This window comes from Phasianus colchicus, chromosome 1, assembly GCF_987193195.1.
Source record: "Phasianus colchicus chromosome 1, bPhaCol1.hap1.1, whole genome shotgun sequence".
In the NCBI taxonomy this organism is placed as follows: Eukaryota; Metazoa; Chordata; class Aves; order Galliformes; family Phasianidae; genus Phasianus; species Phasianus colchicus.
In genome coordinates this window covers 88528312-88544879 of record NC_143436.1, presented here as the reverse complement: position 1 = coordinate 88544879, position 16568 = coordinate 88528312, and the positions used below count along the sequence as shown (strand labels likewise).

At 37.0% G+C, this 16568-nt stretch overlaps 1 protein-coding gene and 1 long non-coding RNA gene across 10 annotated transcripts in view; one reads left to right on the top strand and one right to left on the bottom strand.

Annotated features, from left to right (window-relative positions):
- The window catches only part of LOC149919821 (uncharacterized), a 682202-nt gene that overhangs the window by 10174 nt on the left and 655460 nt on the right, over positions 1-16568 (bottom strand). The gene's annotated exons all lie outside the window — the stretch shown is intronic.
- Positions 4186-16568, top strand: part of LOC116242416 (uncharacterized) — a 68118-nt gene continuing 55735 nt past the window's right edge. For 2 of the 9 annotated variants that reach the window (XR_016471787.1, XR_004169749.2), the window contains exons 1-2: positions 4186-4311; positions 6590-6734. This is a non-coding gene — a long non-coding RNA (uncharacterized LOC116242416). Of the gene's footprint in view, positions 4312-6589; positions 6735-8030; positions 8355-9445; positions 9603-10043; positions 10228-11055; positions 11226-11252; positions 11318-11690; positions 11797-16568 lie in introns of those variants that run through there. The other 7 variants (XR_016471786.1, XR_016471789.1, XR_016471792.1 and 4 more) reach the window with 7 other exon arrangements.

Here is a 16568-nt window from a genome sequence, read left to right as displayed (position 1 = left end):
GATTTTCCCATTTACTGGCTAGATAAACAGCATTCACACACTTTTAGCTCCTGGAAATAACTCTTCCTCTCTCTTCTGAGTTCTGCTTATAAAAGCATCAGCCCAAAGTGTTCTACTCTGTGAATTTTCTAAGTTTCCCAGTCTGAACACCATTACCAAAAAGTCTCTTCTTGACATTTTGCCATTTTCAAGGTTTCCTTTCTGGTTCTCACATTGAGCTTCCCTGCCTCAGCTTTTATTTATTTATTTATTTATTCTTCCCTTTGCATTTAAATCCAGAAGGAAACCAATGGATTTCAGTATAGCTCTGAGATGACAAATGTGGCAAGGAGGGACATAGGCATCACCTCAGTGGTCGGTCCTTCATAACCATAACTGTTTCTTTCTCAAAATGAGGAACTAATACAAGAAATGAAGAGATGTGCAAGTGCCAAACTCTCCCTCTTTAGTGCGGGCTTCTTTGGGGAGTTCACAAAGACCTGCAACATATTGCTGTAAGCATGGCCATTTGTTTTCTGGAATTTTTCAGCTATCGACTGACATAGGAATCTAACCTTGCTGCAAAATTTAACTTTAGAATTTAAGCTTTTACGGTTTTACTTAGATTTCTAGCTCTCCAAGTTGCAAAGTACATGATCTTTGTGTAACCCAGTGCTGTATTATCTTCCCCAGCCTACACTCTGACAGCATTTAAAAGAAGTGTGATTTCTCTCTTTTCATCTAAGTGGGATGTGTAATGCCCCTCACTGAAGATTTGGCTCACTAAATAATTTGCTCTTTCTCATTTCATCTAATAGATCCACCTAATAAGATTATTTTATTGTATGTTCCCAACATATGTTGCATGATATGTGTTAGAGTCTGTGTATAATTGTTTGATGCACAAATAGACGCTGAAAAAGTGCGAGTGAAAGAATGAGTTAGGAATTTCATCCTATTTAGCAAAATGTTTTTGCCTTTGCCTGACAGAGAAAGTAGAAGGAGTAAAAATGTCACAACGGCTTCACAAGGATGAAGCAACCTACCCTGTTCTTGTTTGATCAGACTTATCCAACATTTCAGATTCTGGCTTCCAAAATTTATTTGCCTATTTTTCATATGTGCTTCTTCAGCACATTGGTGACAGAAAATAGATTGTGTTGAAGTCTTTATGTTTATTCCATTTCTTAGTAAAATAAAGACAGAGCAAGTAGCTAATTAGTGACTCTTCCTAAAAGTATATCTAGGTACTTTAAATGGTTCTGCTGCTTTTCACTGGGTCTTCTCCCAGAATTTAAGACAAAATTCAGAGATATTCTCTGCATTTCTCCCACAGTAAAAATCTGTAGGTTTGTATTGCCATTTTTGACATCAGTCTTGACTTTGATTCTCGCAGGTGTAGTTGTAAACAGTGCAATGATACAATAAAACAATGATTACTGCTCTCCCATGGGTGTTGTATGGGTGTAGCCTTTTTACTATAACCAAAAGAAATAATAACAAAATCTATGAATATTTGACATGGTTATGCTCACTATCAGTGCTAACAAAACAACGGGACCCCATAGTCTTTTTGCAAATAGAGGAAAGCGCAGTTTCCTGTTTCCACCGCTCTCTCTCTCTTCTCTCTCTTTTTTTTTTCCTAGAGATATCCAAATGAGTAATCAATCGGGTTTTAAGTGTGCTAGGTTCCAGCGTCACCACATCAGTTACAGCTGTTTCCTGAGATGCGAAAGTATGCACTATCTTTCTAAGTCCATGCATGTATGCAAGGAATTCTCGGATGTCCAATTCTGTGTAAGGAGTTAGAGTATACTACATCTACCAGGAATATGTCACTTTCAGGCAGTCTACATAGCCGAAATACAAAGTTTCCAGAGCTCACCTAATTCATCTCCAGTTGACTGATACCTTAAGTAAATAAACTGATTTTACTCCAGGAGATTTTAGGAGATTAATTTGATTTCATCACATTGTAAGGATTCCTTCTACATCACCTCTGATCATTCTCTTTCCTGGAGAGTGAGAATTTGTATTTTATTGTGTTACTCGTATCATGATTTGGGTGATTGTGGATGCAGAGCATGCCTTGCTTTTGTCTGTTCTTGGTAGGAAATTCTCTTTGTAATCAGACGCTTACTCTCATTGACAATAATAGCAGGAAAACAGCCACTGAGATACAAGAAAGGACAAATGAGAAAGATCAGGTGGGTGAACACCTCTTCAGAGCAGAGCTGGGTTTGAGCAAAGGGACAAAGAAAGCTGTAAAGTCAGGGCAAAGTGAACATCCTGGATGGGATTTGGCATCTGGAGGTTGATGCTGCACTTTTTCACCCTTGCAGGCAATGCATGCATGATTGTGCAAAGGGAAAAAGTCAATCCAAATGATCCAACTCAGTATAGGAACATTTTGAGTCAAAAGCTTGACACAGCTTTATTTCTTCTTAAAGGGAAGAACTCAAAGCAAGAACAATGTGGCTTCATCATCTGATTCTTATAGTTGTTTCCAGATCTTAAAAACTGATGAAATGTTTTCTACTCCAAACTGAGCATCCTCTGGGTAAGGAACTGATGGGCTCAGCCATACATCAACTTGCAATGAGTATATCTCTGCGATACAAGTCAGCAGACGTTTGTTTTTGTGCCATAAAAGGCCAAGCAAACATATCATTATTATTACTATTATTTTTATTTTATTGTATTTTAGGCTGGTATTTGGGGACTTTGAATATTTTTTCAAAGAAAGAACTGGCAAAGAAGATTAAGTGATCTAATAATTCGTAATAATGAGTGCTGCATTTGTGAGTACTACAGAAAGTTATATTCTGGCTTCTGGGACCATGCATGCATTTTTATAGGGGAATAAATAAATAATCATTTGTGACTTCAAAATGTAACAGTCTTCAGGAGGGAAGGGAAGAGAAATTAATGTTGATTCAGTAGGGAACTACTGATCCAATTTGCTATTTTTTCACAAGAACGGATGTGTTGAATGTGTACAGAACAATGTGTATTGTTCATGTTTATTGTAAAATTAATACGTCAAGTACTAGCTTGATTTTCTTCTCTTTACTCTTGGACTGTGAGACATCTACATGTGAGACATAATGAGTAATTACTGAAAATTTTCCAAATTCAGACCTTTTTTAAAGGTAATGAGAAGGAGCTTTAGTGTCCTGAAGTCCTAATATCTGGCTTCAGTTTTCAAAACCAGATGCAGTTCACTTCCAAACCATCATTGTAACCTCTGAGCTATTGCTGTAATTTATGGTCAACTGAATATTGATTTACCCAGGCCAAATGATAACATATGCTAAGAGCAGTCCCAAAGGATCAGTGGAAATACTTGGGCAGTAAAATGCAACTTAGATTTTCAAAGTCTGACCTTACAGCAATAAAATGGATTAACGTGAAAAGCTTTCAAGAGTTTGCGAATCATTGATATTCCCCATTTTGAGGAAAACCAGGTAGAATTATTCATAATGAAAATATAGTTGGAACTGTTGTCAGATATGAGAGCTTGCTATTTTCTTAGGGTGTGAAAAGGTGTGTTTTACCTCCCACAGTGAGAAGCAGTAATTCTCATGAAGAGTCAGTGATATAGCTCACAAAGGGGAGTTGAATACTCTTCTGGTGTTTAATAATTATAGGTCATATTGTGCCTCTGGCTGTAAAGTAGATCTCACATCAGGAGTACGCTGCTGACCACTGGTACTAAATTCAGCTTCCAGATGGTGTAATAAGCTTCATAAGGAGTGAATGCAATTATAATAATCTAAAGGATTCTTGAGGTCTCTTCTAGGCATGGGAAACCCAACCTGTCATGCAGGGAATTTCTGGACTGCCAGAATCAATCCAAGTCTAGATTCTTTGGCCTAAAATGTATTCCTAGGCCAGACAGAAAATTATTTCATAGTCTCAGAAGATTATATTGTCACCTTTCTAGCTTATACTGACAAGGCATGTCTTGTTTAGTGAAGTCAGTAACACAAGTTGAATACCAAATAACTGCAAGGCTGCAGTAAGTCTTCTCCACTGAGAAAGGATCAAATTATGCACAGATAATGTAAAAAATAAATGAAAAAATGCCCGGGCCACATACATTGATATGTGGAAGTCATTTATCACTATTGCAACCATACTTGTCTTACTAGTGCTGTGGGTGGAGGTGTTCTGGAGTGATGCTCCCTGGTTGCACATGGAACATGCTACAGAACAATGCCTGGACACTGTCCCTCAACCATGCTCTGCTTTCCAGAGTAAAACCATCTGGATATCTGAGCCGGGAGATAGGGGATATGCCCTGCACAGGATCCTCTCATGTGAAGAAAGGTGAGTACCTTCAGCAGCTGGATATAACCTCAGGCACTTTCATTGGCACTCGCACTACATTGCGAGTATATGGAAAGTATGTTAGAAAAGTTTATTATTAGCACCATGGAAAACTATTCCAGTTTAGAAAAAAAAGAATATTAACAAATTAATGGATACAAACTTGTGGCTTTACATGGTTTATATTTAATTGTTTAGATACTGGCTTTATATAGTTTATGTTTAGTTGTCTAGCTACTGCCTTGTTGTAATGTTTCTCTCTATTTTAAGAGGACACTGACAGTTTGTGGTTAAAGATCAGCTCACTGAATGATTGCAGCTGCACATATTCTTCCCTCTTCATAATTTCTTGTGGATGTTTTTCCCCCACTTCTGAAGTGTCATGTCACCTATAAGAGCAAATGATGGTGAATACAGCCTCAAGATGATGTATTCATCGTTTTAGGATACGAAGAATGAGGGGTGGGAAAACTGAGGTTGTGTGCCAAAAGTGGCAACTCTCACGCAGAACTGAGAGTCCCAGCTAATGCCAACATCAGTGACACTTTACAAATGGCCGAAGTTGGTTATCACATAACAGGAGACAAAAGGCCAAATTCAGCACTTCTATATACCCCCTTTAACTCAGAGTAATTCCAGCCGTGACAGGGGAAGTATTCTTGTCAGTATTATTAGTGGTAATATTTGACTCAAACTTTGGAAAGTAAGCTTAGTCTTTGACACAGTAAATATTCAGTTTTCTGTTTACCTTCTTCATGTTAATGCCTTAAAGTTTATGCTATACTAAATAATAAATAGTACAATTTTATTAGATCGAGTAGACACTTTTACACTCAGTTATTAGCTGTTTAGACATTGGTAAATGGTCTGTTCTCAGGGATGCTGATGCTTGGATATCCTTTTTCTCTTCAAATGCACATTCCAAATCACAAGCTATTTCCCTTTTTTTAAATCTTTTTTTTTTTTTTTTTTTTTCAGCAGGTTTTATTTGTGCCTGCAGTTTTTATAGTGCTTTTTTTTTTTTTTTCTTGGGAATGGTATGGATTGATATTTTATTAATGTCCAGAAGCAGAATTCTTTATGACTCCTTATCATTTTTTCTCCCAGTCCTCAGATCAGGATCTGTGAATTAGTACAAAATAATATATAAGGAACTTCCTTTAGTGGTTTATGTGATCAGCAGAGAGCAAGCACAGAGCCTTCCAGAAACTCTTGGCAGGACCCTGAAATGATTATCACAGATGAGTGGCTGATTGCAGAGCTGAATCAATCTGTGATTACATTACAATATAAGGGCCAGTTTCTGCAACCCCTTATTCATGCAAGCAGTCCTAATGGAGGCAAAGTTAAGAAGAAGAAAGCTGAAATCATCAAATTCCTTTCAAGCATAAAAACCATCCTCAGGAGTTAAGGGGTTAATGCTTTGACAACTACCTTCCCCCTACATTTTCCATCAGCTGTATACAGTGTGGAATGAAGAGGATTAATTTAATAGTTGCTAATGGCTTAAGTAAAAGCAACCCCAGCTCCCCCCAGACTGTAGTTATTGCTAACTCAGTCTGCAATTGAGAGAAGCTATTTCTTCCAGAAATCTGTTTAACTTTGAAAGAATAGTGAAAACTTCCTTAGCCAGGAAAGGCTTTTATGGGAGAATAATTTGCAGCGTACCCATCTGAAGCTTTTTCTTGAAAGCACAGTGCATTCTACTATTATATTTTGAATTTAATTAGAACTGTAATTGGAATTAATTCCCTGTTTCCATAGCTATCCCAAACCCACTGTAACAACAGGGAAACAGGGCACAATATGTTCAAAAGACTGAAAACAAAGCAGGGAGTGCTGGGTTGGGTAACATACTCCAAGGAGTGCTTATTCCATGATTCTGAAAAACATTTAAGAATCTGTGCTGAAATTTTAACTGTTTATTTAATGATTTCTGTCACTACACAAAGCATTTGAGCTTATGCTCAGCTTCAAAGCTGTGGTCAGGTTGTACTGATATTAATGGAGCAGGTGCATCCCAACAGATAAATATGAGGCAAATGCGGACTGATGCAAAGGTGCTGGTATCCAAGGAGGAGTACCAAACCCTTATTTAGAGGATTTGCTAAGATGGGATCACAATCACTCATTCCCCATTGCTTTAATGTACCCGTAATGTGAGTGCAGTCTCTGCCCCACCTGATATTAGATTTTGGACAGAGACAAGAGTGTTTTGACACACATTCCAGCAGGAAAAGTATCTATCATTTCCACCCCTTTTCTTGTTTTTCTCCAGGATCTCTGCAGCTCACGAGACTGCCTCGAGGCACACCTAACTGGTGCTGCCCACAAGCAGGGTCCTTTTGATTTCAGGAGCATCTGTGGAGCGCATGAAAGACTCTGAGTAATCAGAAGATGGAAAATTGATGTCAGAAGAGCAGGTTAGTTTAAAAGCTGTACTTTTTTTTTTGAGATACAAATCATATATACATGTATAGAAGAGTTCAGTTTCAGCTGTTAAACATGTTAATTCAGTTATCGCAGGCAAAAGAGAGTTGCCATGAGTACAAAAAAAACCGTAGCTCTCAGTCTTTCCAGGGCCCCTTTACTTTAGAAAAAGATAAGAGAAGATTCTCATTAGATAGTGATTCTGGGGTATGAGGGGAACTTGTGTATTTAGGGACTTGCAGAATAAATGCAGCTGAGGGTATGTGTTGCTCAGAAGTAGTCCTGTAAATCTTATATTGAAATGTGTATAGCTTCCAGTCTGCTTTTCAATGAGGCTTTAAAATAGTCCTTTGCGTGTATTGAGGGCTTGTTGTTACTGGGCATGGGGGAATGACAGAGATTTAGGAATGCAAAGCAGTGACGTAGATAAAATTTTTTGGACCAGACTACAAAGAGTTACACAGCAGTGGTGCATTTAAAGTGATTTCAGACTGGAATGTAGCAAATCCTGATTTTTTTTCTCAATCTCTTTTACACGGAGACAGATGTGAGATATCCAGACTGATACAAAGCCATGCAGCCTGGCTAGGTTTTGGCAACTTGAGGATTGGATGCACGCACAGTTTTGTATTTCTGTTCAAATACATTCTCCTAACGATGTAGGCATTCTTTTTAAAAACAGCAGTGAAAGAACAATATATTTTCCATGGAATCCATGACCCTATTGGAGAACCCACTATGCAGTCTGCCTAGCTAGTGAAGGAAATCTTTTCAAGAATGGGGAGAAAAGGCAGAAAGCTCTGATGGGAAAATGTCATAAATATAGGCTGTTCCTTAGGCTTGCATAATTTCCTGTTCATTGGCCAGTGACATGAGGACATTCAAGTAAAGATGTCTGGGTGCTATGTTTGATCAAATACAGTCATCTCAAAGCAGGAAATTCATTCAGATGTTAATAAAAACGGAAAGCTGTGAAATCGTAGCATTTGCTGCATAGGAGGGAGGTTTTGTCTTCCTTCCTGCAATTTACCCTACTTCATTGCTGAAGCCCAAATAACAGTGTGGATAAATGACTATTATCACAGGACCTGGATTTATATGCATTGTGCAATGGTAGGAGGAAAATTAATACAGAAGCAACAACCTGATGAAAGCCATTGTAACAATAGCCATTCCTTATGATGTGCTGCATCCTAAACTGATTTTCTCTAAATATTTAAATTGTGTATCTCTGTGTCTAAGTGAGAGACATATTCTTGTTTATGATATATTTTCTTCTGCTCCTGCAGCTTGGAACACCAGAAAGAGCCTTGTGCTCCAACACCCAAAAGCAAGCACATTCTGTGTGTACAGGGACAACCCCCTCTCTCCACACACACATCCCCCAAAAACCCCATGAAACCCCAAATCCAGACATGTTAGGCTTCTAGAGTTCCTGATATTTCCTCTTTGACTTCACCTCTGGAAAAAAAAAAGAAAAAAAAGGGATGTGCAGCTGAAAACTAACTGAAAAAGACACAGGGGCAGCTGAAAACTAGACTGAAAAAGACACAGGGACGGAGGAAAATAAGCTCCTACAATGTTTTTGAAGGATAGAAATTACCTGCTTTTTGTAAGCTATGTGGCATAAATTCAGCCTGGGCATTTGTTATCCAAATTACCTCTTCCTTTTATCTAACGTATAAAACACTGTCACACTCTTAACTAATGTCTCATTTTTGTGTGTAGATGCAATATCGGATGCTTAATTAGGCCAATAATTATTCATGCATTAGTGTGAACTTTTTGAAGTATAATGGTAACTTGTTAAATGTATAATTATTACCACTGATAATTAGCAACCTTTTTTTAATGTGCATCACTGGTCCTCTAGAAAAAAACAACATTTGCGATACTGAATATTGGAATTTAACACATATCCTCCTGTTTTATTTTTAATTATTAACTGCCACATCTCCTCACACAATTTATTTAAGATTGAAGACTTGACTTTGCTCAGGTAAAGAGCCAAATGTCCTGTGCTTTTGGGTACTTAGTTGTGCTCTACATTTCTAAGAAGCTGCTATTTTGAATTTCCTGCTAATGTAATGACTTTCTGTTGTCTTTGCAACAGAAAAATTTAATCCTTTGTGCCACTGTTAAGAAAACCTTTAACTCTCTTAGGTAGACACACCTAATTCTGCATGCAATTCTTGAATTTTTTGCTTGTTGCTTCGGAAATTCGAAGACCAAGTGTTTGATTCTATAGCTGAAATTCTCTGTGAGGAAATCTCTGCTTTAAGATCTGTTTCACTTTAGATATCTGAAGGACAAAATATTTTGGCAATCTTGAAGACAAAATGCTCATTTCTGCTAAACATTTCAGAAATACTTCTCTAGCCTGACCTATTCCTTTTATTACTATGTGTGAATAATGTGTTGCGTATAATTTTTTGTTTGTGTGTGCATATATATAGGTATTTATTTATGTATGCTGCCTATACATACGATTTATGTGCACACAAATTCTTGAAATATAAAATTAAATACAGAAACAAATGGAATACAACAAAATGGTTTCACTATTTATTACTTAATCTGAAGTTAAGTATTTCAGAAGCTAAGGTACATCATGTTACTCTGGTCTTATGTACTTTACGGTCTTTAATTAGGAGTTCACCCATTACTTCCCAAATAACACACCCATGTGTATCTTTATCTATAGGTTGAAGTTCTCTAAAAAGAGATGTTTCTCCATTTCCTCCCCCAGGAGCTTCTCCTGGATGTTGTTGGAAGTGAATGAGATATTTCTTATTGACTTATATATTATGATGCGGATTGTAAAGCTCCACTCCCTGAGCTAATCCATCCTCTTTGCAAGTGTAAATTAAATATGGTACTTCAAATCCTGATTTTTCAAACTTTCACTTCATTGTTTCAAATGTATAGTAGCATTTGAGTGATTTTTAAACTGAACCATTTATTTTTTTTTCTAATGAAAAATGGATTTTGAAAAACATTTACTGCAACTACCAATCAATTCCTTTCTGATGCTATAAAAGACTTCTGTATGTTTCCAACTTTTTTCACAGACTAAGAGGTCATACTAAAAAAAAAAATTGCTATCCAGTTTTTAAAAAAACAATAGTTTTTTGATTAATTATTTAACATAAACTTTTCTGGGGACAATTTTGTTTTTTATTTTAAAAAAGATAACAATAATAAATACAATAAACACAAATATTTTAATATTTTTGCTTCAACTTAGCCGTTCATAGAAAGATTAAATGAATCCTTTTACATATGCCATTTCTTCCTCTCAGTATATCTTCCAGTGCTGATTGTATTTGCAGATTGTCTTCTTCTGCATCACATAGAGCATCAGAAAAGAAACACCCAGCCACAACAGTTCCAATGTTTGAAGCTACTTAGATTGGAGAAACAGTTTGGACCCTTAGAAAAACATCCATTAAAGATTCTGGATCCAATTTCAAATTTGAATTATTGATTTGAATGAAATTTAATGGAGTTGAGAGATGGCATCTCGATATAGTTCTTCTCTAACCAAGTTACAAAACTGATGAAAGGCAATAAACCTAAAGAGCATGATCAAGAAGAACAATTAAAAGCTGAATAGCTCCCTGCTGTATTAGAGTGGCAATAAGCTTTTGTTGCCTTGATTTATTGCTTTGTAAATTGGGAATATCATGTCTTTTTCTGATGTTTACGTAGCACTTAACAGATAATTAGGATTGCCTACATGCTAAGTATTTCAGCCATACATGGGATTTTAATGGCAATATCCAGACCTGCATATCAATGCAGCGAAAGACCACAATTTTTGCATACTGCATCTACAAGAAGAAATGATGTTTTCTTCATTCTCCCGTAACCTTTCTTCTGCTTGGACTGTATGAACTTAGAAAAGCTGACACACAGAGCCATAGTGTAGGGGAGGTTTGGAGCATAAGGATATCCTAGCGTAACTACTTTCTTTCCGTAACAAATGATTTTGGATCCTGATTTTGGATCCTGGTTAATGCATTCAATTTGTTAGGATTATCAGTATTTGTACTAAATACTGCTCTGGACAAAAGAAAAAAAAAACAACTTGTTGAGTCTGTTTCTTCTTTAATCTCCTTTTGCATAGCTTGTCCAATAAGTCTAAATTCATCTTTCTAAATGTATCAGGAATACTAAAAGTTACGTGTAAGTGTTGGGCTGTATTTCCCTATTTTTTCTCTTTTTCCTGTTTTTTTTCTTTTTCTTTTTCTTTTTTATAGTGATGATGTATAGGAAAAGAGATTAACATAACCTTACTTTTAACTTCTTCAGCTTTGCATCTTTGTCAGACGGTCATCTGGAAGGTCTGGTGCCTTAAGAGATAGCTTTCATTCAAACTTGACTGGATGAACATACCTGTATTATCATGCTGCCCTCAAGTTAATATATGCTGCCTCTTGGGAACCCTTGCTAATTTGGGTTCAGTGCTGCACTAACTTTAATTAAATGGCTTCTAATTTTAATTCTAGTGGCTGGCTCATATCTGGATCATATCTTCTTTCATGGGAAGAATGAAGCATGTCTGCCTACAATGGTATGACAAATCCCCATTGTTATTCTTGAGCTTCTTTACTGAGTTAGTTTTACTTGGTACTGTGACTGTAATGGCCTGGTGTACTAGAAGCCATGTGAATGTCATATCGGTATTTGCCATCAGATATTCAAAGCAGTCCTGGAAATATATGTTGAAATGTTGCATTTTTTAATCAGGAACAGGAAGGAAAATCCCTTATCTGTTGTACTGCTTACCTCCAGAAAGTTGCTGCAACAGCAAAAAAACCCACAATATTCTGAGAAAAACAGGCAGCAACATCAGAAAGCAGATCAGTAATATATTTTGATTTGGATTGAAAATGATGTAACCTTCCTTTTAATTTCTTGCCGTTACATTTTCTTTTCTTTTTCAGAATATTGATGAGAGTAATTGATGTCTGCCAAAAGCAAATCTACTGTGTCAGCTTACAGTAAATTCCTCGTCAAATCTAGACAAGTGCAAAAATAATAAATGTAGCATTAATCGATCAATTTAACTTAGTACAAAAACTGAACTGTTCATATGACAAAAATTCTCATTTTTGCCATGTTTTAGAAAATCTTTTTGAAGTGCAAGTACTTTACTACTGATCAATGACCATGCAATGGAAACGAATTTCATATTCATTCTCCATTGTTGCAAATTATTTTAATTACTTCTTCAGGGGTTCACTGGCACAATCAGCAGAGGTTAGCAGGTCATCTGGGAACATTTATTCTGCCAATTTATCTGTTCTAGAGATGTCAATATTAAAGTATTTTATTTTTTGCTACAAATATTTTATATACAGGAGAACTTGTGACCTCAGGCTTCATGAATTAATACATTTGTTCTGGCTACGAAGGTAAACTGAATGTTAATGCAACATTTCAAATACTGTAATCTGAAGTCTTTTGTAAAAAGCATATGTTTGCATTGTAGCACTGGGCCATATTTATGTAATGAGGAGGCATAATGTGCTCAATAAATATTGAAGTTCTTGGCTGCCTGCTGAGCATTTGATATTGAAGCATATCTAGTTATAGATTTTGAAAATGATGCCTCTTTTCATTCTGGGCTGAATTTGCACCTTTGCTACAGTAATTTCATTTTGCATCTCTGCACATAATTATTGCGAAGCTGATGTGGTGATGAGGGGAACAATAGAGAGAGATTGAGAGAGAGTTTGCCCTGAACAGCAGGCAGTGTTGTATTATTTTAATGAAACATGAAAGTATGAGGAAACAAACCAGTAAACCTTCCAAAATTTCCAAAACAGGGCTTTGGGGTGGTGCTCTGTTATCCTCACAGTATCTGGAGATAAATGTCTGTCAAGTGAGTTAAATATTATTACTTTAAAGCAGAACAGACCTTTGTTGTCTCATCCACAGCAGAGTAAGGAATTATGTTTAAAACATCCATCACTTGTGTCCTCCAAGAACTTAGGTGCTGATACGGATGCTTGAGTAAGGAAATGCAGCAAGAGTGTGAAGTGGGCTTCCTAATCTTTCTTTCCTTACAACAAACTGAATTAGCTCCAAAGGCAAGTGGACTCAAGAAAGGGACTGTCTTTTCCCAGTTTGCACTGAGTCCTTGCAATTTTAACTCATAAGTATCTCTAACGATTAGCTCTGTGAATGTGAGGATATTTCTAATGTTCTAATGTTCATGTTAGAGTTGAAATGCCCTCAAAACAGGAATATTAGGGGAAGATGAGTACCTCAAGCAGGCATTCACAACCCAAGCAGATCTCTAGCCCCTTGGAAATGTTGCCATACAGGAACTTTAAGGATAAACTTGTGCAGCAGCTCTCCTAGGTTTGGGAAGATGGCTGTTGTCCCTCTGAGAACATTTTGCTTACTTGTACCGGACATGATCTGCATGGTCTGTGCCCGCAGGAGAGAGTCAGACCTCTGATTGAGTTCTACTGAGAGAACCTTTGACAAAAAAACAAGTTCTCTCTACTCATTTAAGAGGACTGCATTTCTCAATCATGAAATTTTAATTCCTTTAGAATCAATGGGTGTATGCTCTTGTCTCATAGTGTGGATGTTATTTGGAATTTGCAATAATCTAAGTGATCAAGTTCAAAAAGAAATATGAAAGCTGGCTGTTCCACAGAAGCTACTACGCACATGGGAGTAGTCCATTTTTTTTTGGAGGGAGGTTTTTCTAGACACCTAGGAAATTTACTCCCCTTTCAGCTGAAACTAGCTACTGAATTTCTCCTATGTGTAATAGCAGATATCTCCCTGCGTTCTTATTATGGTTCATTCAATATAACAACAATAAAAATATACACAGCGGCCCAGCTACTCAGCCACTACAGATCCACTGAAAAATCAAAACAAAAGCACGCACAGAGGGATCTTCAAAGATGATCTATAGTTAACTTAAATTTAAAAAAAAAAAAAAAGTGTTTGTTAGTTCAAATCCTCACACTCTATGATATGATGTTGCCAGACTTGCATCAGTCACTAGCCTGAGTATTTCATGTATTGGATCACTGTTGCCAGAGATGTATAATGAGATTTCAAACTGTGGGTTTTTTTTTCAATGTAGTGAAACCAGGGTCTTTTCAATTCTTGTCAGCTCACTTCTTAAGGACACATCACCTTCTAAAATTTAACTTTGGTTTTACTTCTTGGATCAATAAAGAGGCAGAATTATCAAAATGGTGATAAAAGATTTTCATATAAAATCAGTATCACTTATGGTTATCACTAAGTCACTCTCAGCACTTTAGGTATTCAGGTTTCCACCACATAATTCTCTGTGATGTGTCTTCTTTAGGTGTTAATACTCCCAATGTTCTTTTACAAAATGTGTTTTCAATTTCTCTTTCCTAGGCAGCAGAAATGTTACATTCAATTATCTACAGAAAATATGCTATGGGCTATGTTCATTTCAGAGATTATACCACAGCTATGTCTGTGACACGTATTGTTTGTGAGAAAATGGACTGTTCCACTCACCTGTTTGTTGGTCCTCAGACTCATACAGAACTTCTGCTATAGCTGTTTTCAGATTGTGGCCCTACTCTTCTGCTTCTAATCTCTGGTCACTTCTATGCACTTCCTCACTATTTGCTTCTCTTAGACAATTTCTTTTCTGCAGCAATACAGGAGTTCATATTCCTGACTCTCATATTTCTAGAGATTACACCACTGTCTTCACAAGCCTCCACTTTGCTGAATTCATTTACATCTCTGTATAGAGTGGGAGAAAAATAGCAGCTTGCTATGCTCCGTTTGATCCTCACAGCACATGTGTAAATGACAAGATACAAGAATGAGTTAGGTCTAGCTTGAGCTACTCAAGCACTGAGTTATGCTTGCAGTTTCAGGTTCAGGAAACACTGGGAACTGCCTATTTTCATGTTATGCAGTGGTACGATGGTACAGAATAGCATAAAATCTTATTTTGATCACTACATATTTGTGTACTGTATCCAATTTTGATTTGATTCAAGTTATAAACTTGAATTTAGATTCAAGTTTATAACTCTCAGATCAGACAGTACTGTCTTCCAGATATCAGATTTTGCTGCAAACAGTTCATGCTACTCTGTATATATTCTTTGGCTTATATATAACCCAGTATTGTGCAGTTTTCCAAGCATACGTTACAGCTGGCCATTATTACAGGGGTATTCCTTTGCTACACTGTTAGATGTCTGATATATAAATTAAAGCAGAAGCCTGTTTAGCATGCAGAGTTAGAGACTGAGGATTGCAACTGCTTCATCAGAATCTGAGGTTTGCATTGCAGTGGACGACTGGGACCTCAGAGAGATGAATGCTTGAGGTTGGAGACCACCATTGCTCTTTCCATCCTTGTCTATCGGATTCTCACATGTGGATGCATTTTGTGTTCATTAATTATTCTGCTCCTTCATCCAGGCTTCCACTCATAAATCCAGTGAATCTCAATGATTTTGATTAATGCTAGTTTGTCAGTAAGACTGTTGCATTGAATAACTTAAAAATTATCAGAACTTTGCTCTAACAATTGTCTTCATTCATGTACACTCAGAGCAAATCAGTGCAGCAACTTGAAAGATATGTAATATATTACCTTGGTTTTAAAATAAAATGGTCCGTGTTTGGTCTTTGTAGAGATAGATGTGGGCCCCATAAGGTTTCCAGAATGGCTTAGACTGGAAGGGAACCATAGAGGTCTGATCCAACCCCTTGCTCAAGCAGGACCACCTGCAGCAGGTTGCCCCAGATCATGTACAGAGGGCTTTTGAATAACTCCAGAGACAGCACCACTGCTCTGAGCAGTCTGTGCTGGAGCTCAGTCACTCTCACAGCAAAAAAAATTATTTCCTTATATTCAGAGGAAAGTTTCTGTAATTCACTTTGTGCTGATTGCATCTTGTCCTTGCACTGGGCACCACTGAAAAGGGCCTGGCTCTGTTCTCTTTGCACCCTCTCTTCAGGTATGCATCTATGAGATCTTCCTCAACTCTTCTCCAGGCTGAAGAGCCCCAACTCTCTGAGCCCTCTTTATGTAAGAGTTATTTCAGTCCCTTAATCATCTTGGTGGCCATGTGCTGAACTCTTTTCAGTATCTCCAAATTTGCTGTTACCCATGTATTTTTTAAGGGCAAAATTTAGCCCTGTGGGTTTCCTTTGTTTCTTCTAATTATACTGGCTATTTCAGGAACACTTAGAGTGGGAAACGTAATGAGAAAATAAGAATTTTTAATTTATTCTCAATTTCTGCTTGAAAAACTGTGGTTTTTATATAAGTCATCTAAGAAATGAACAAAGGAACAATTTATATTGGAGATTAATGAGTACGAGAGCCTTTGGTAATATGGCAGTAAGTACCATAGAAATGTTATAAATACCTAAAAATTCAGCACAGAGTGTATGGGCAAAACTCCAAATGGTTCTCACTGTTGCAAGATGGAAAATTAAACCCTTAATGGGCAAAACCTCTGCCTGTTATTGGTAAGAAGCACTAAAAGTAGCCATTCTTAGGAGCACTTGTGGTTGACTAGCACTTGTTATGCTGCAGAAGAGGAATAGTAGTCCTGAGGAAGAGGTTTTCTTTGTCATATCAGCATTTTTAAGTAGAGCACAGATGCTTTATGCTTCCAGGCTTTGTTACATTAGAGAAATGTATTGAGCATAGTGCAAAGGATTAAAAAAAAGGAAAAATGACATGCTGGGTGTTATTAGTATGATGAGTGAAATTTTGCTTCTCTAGCTCATAGAAACTACAGACTCTTTTCACTTTTCCATGAGTTTCTAATTGAGAT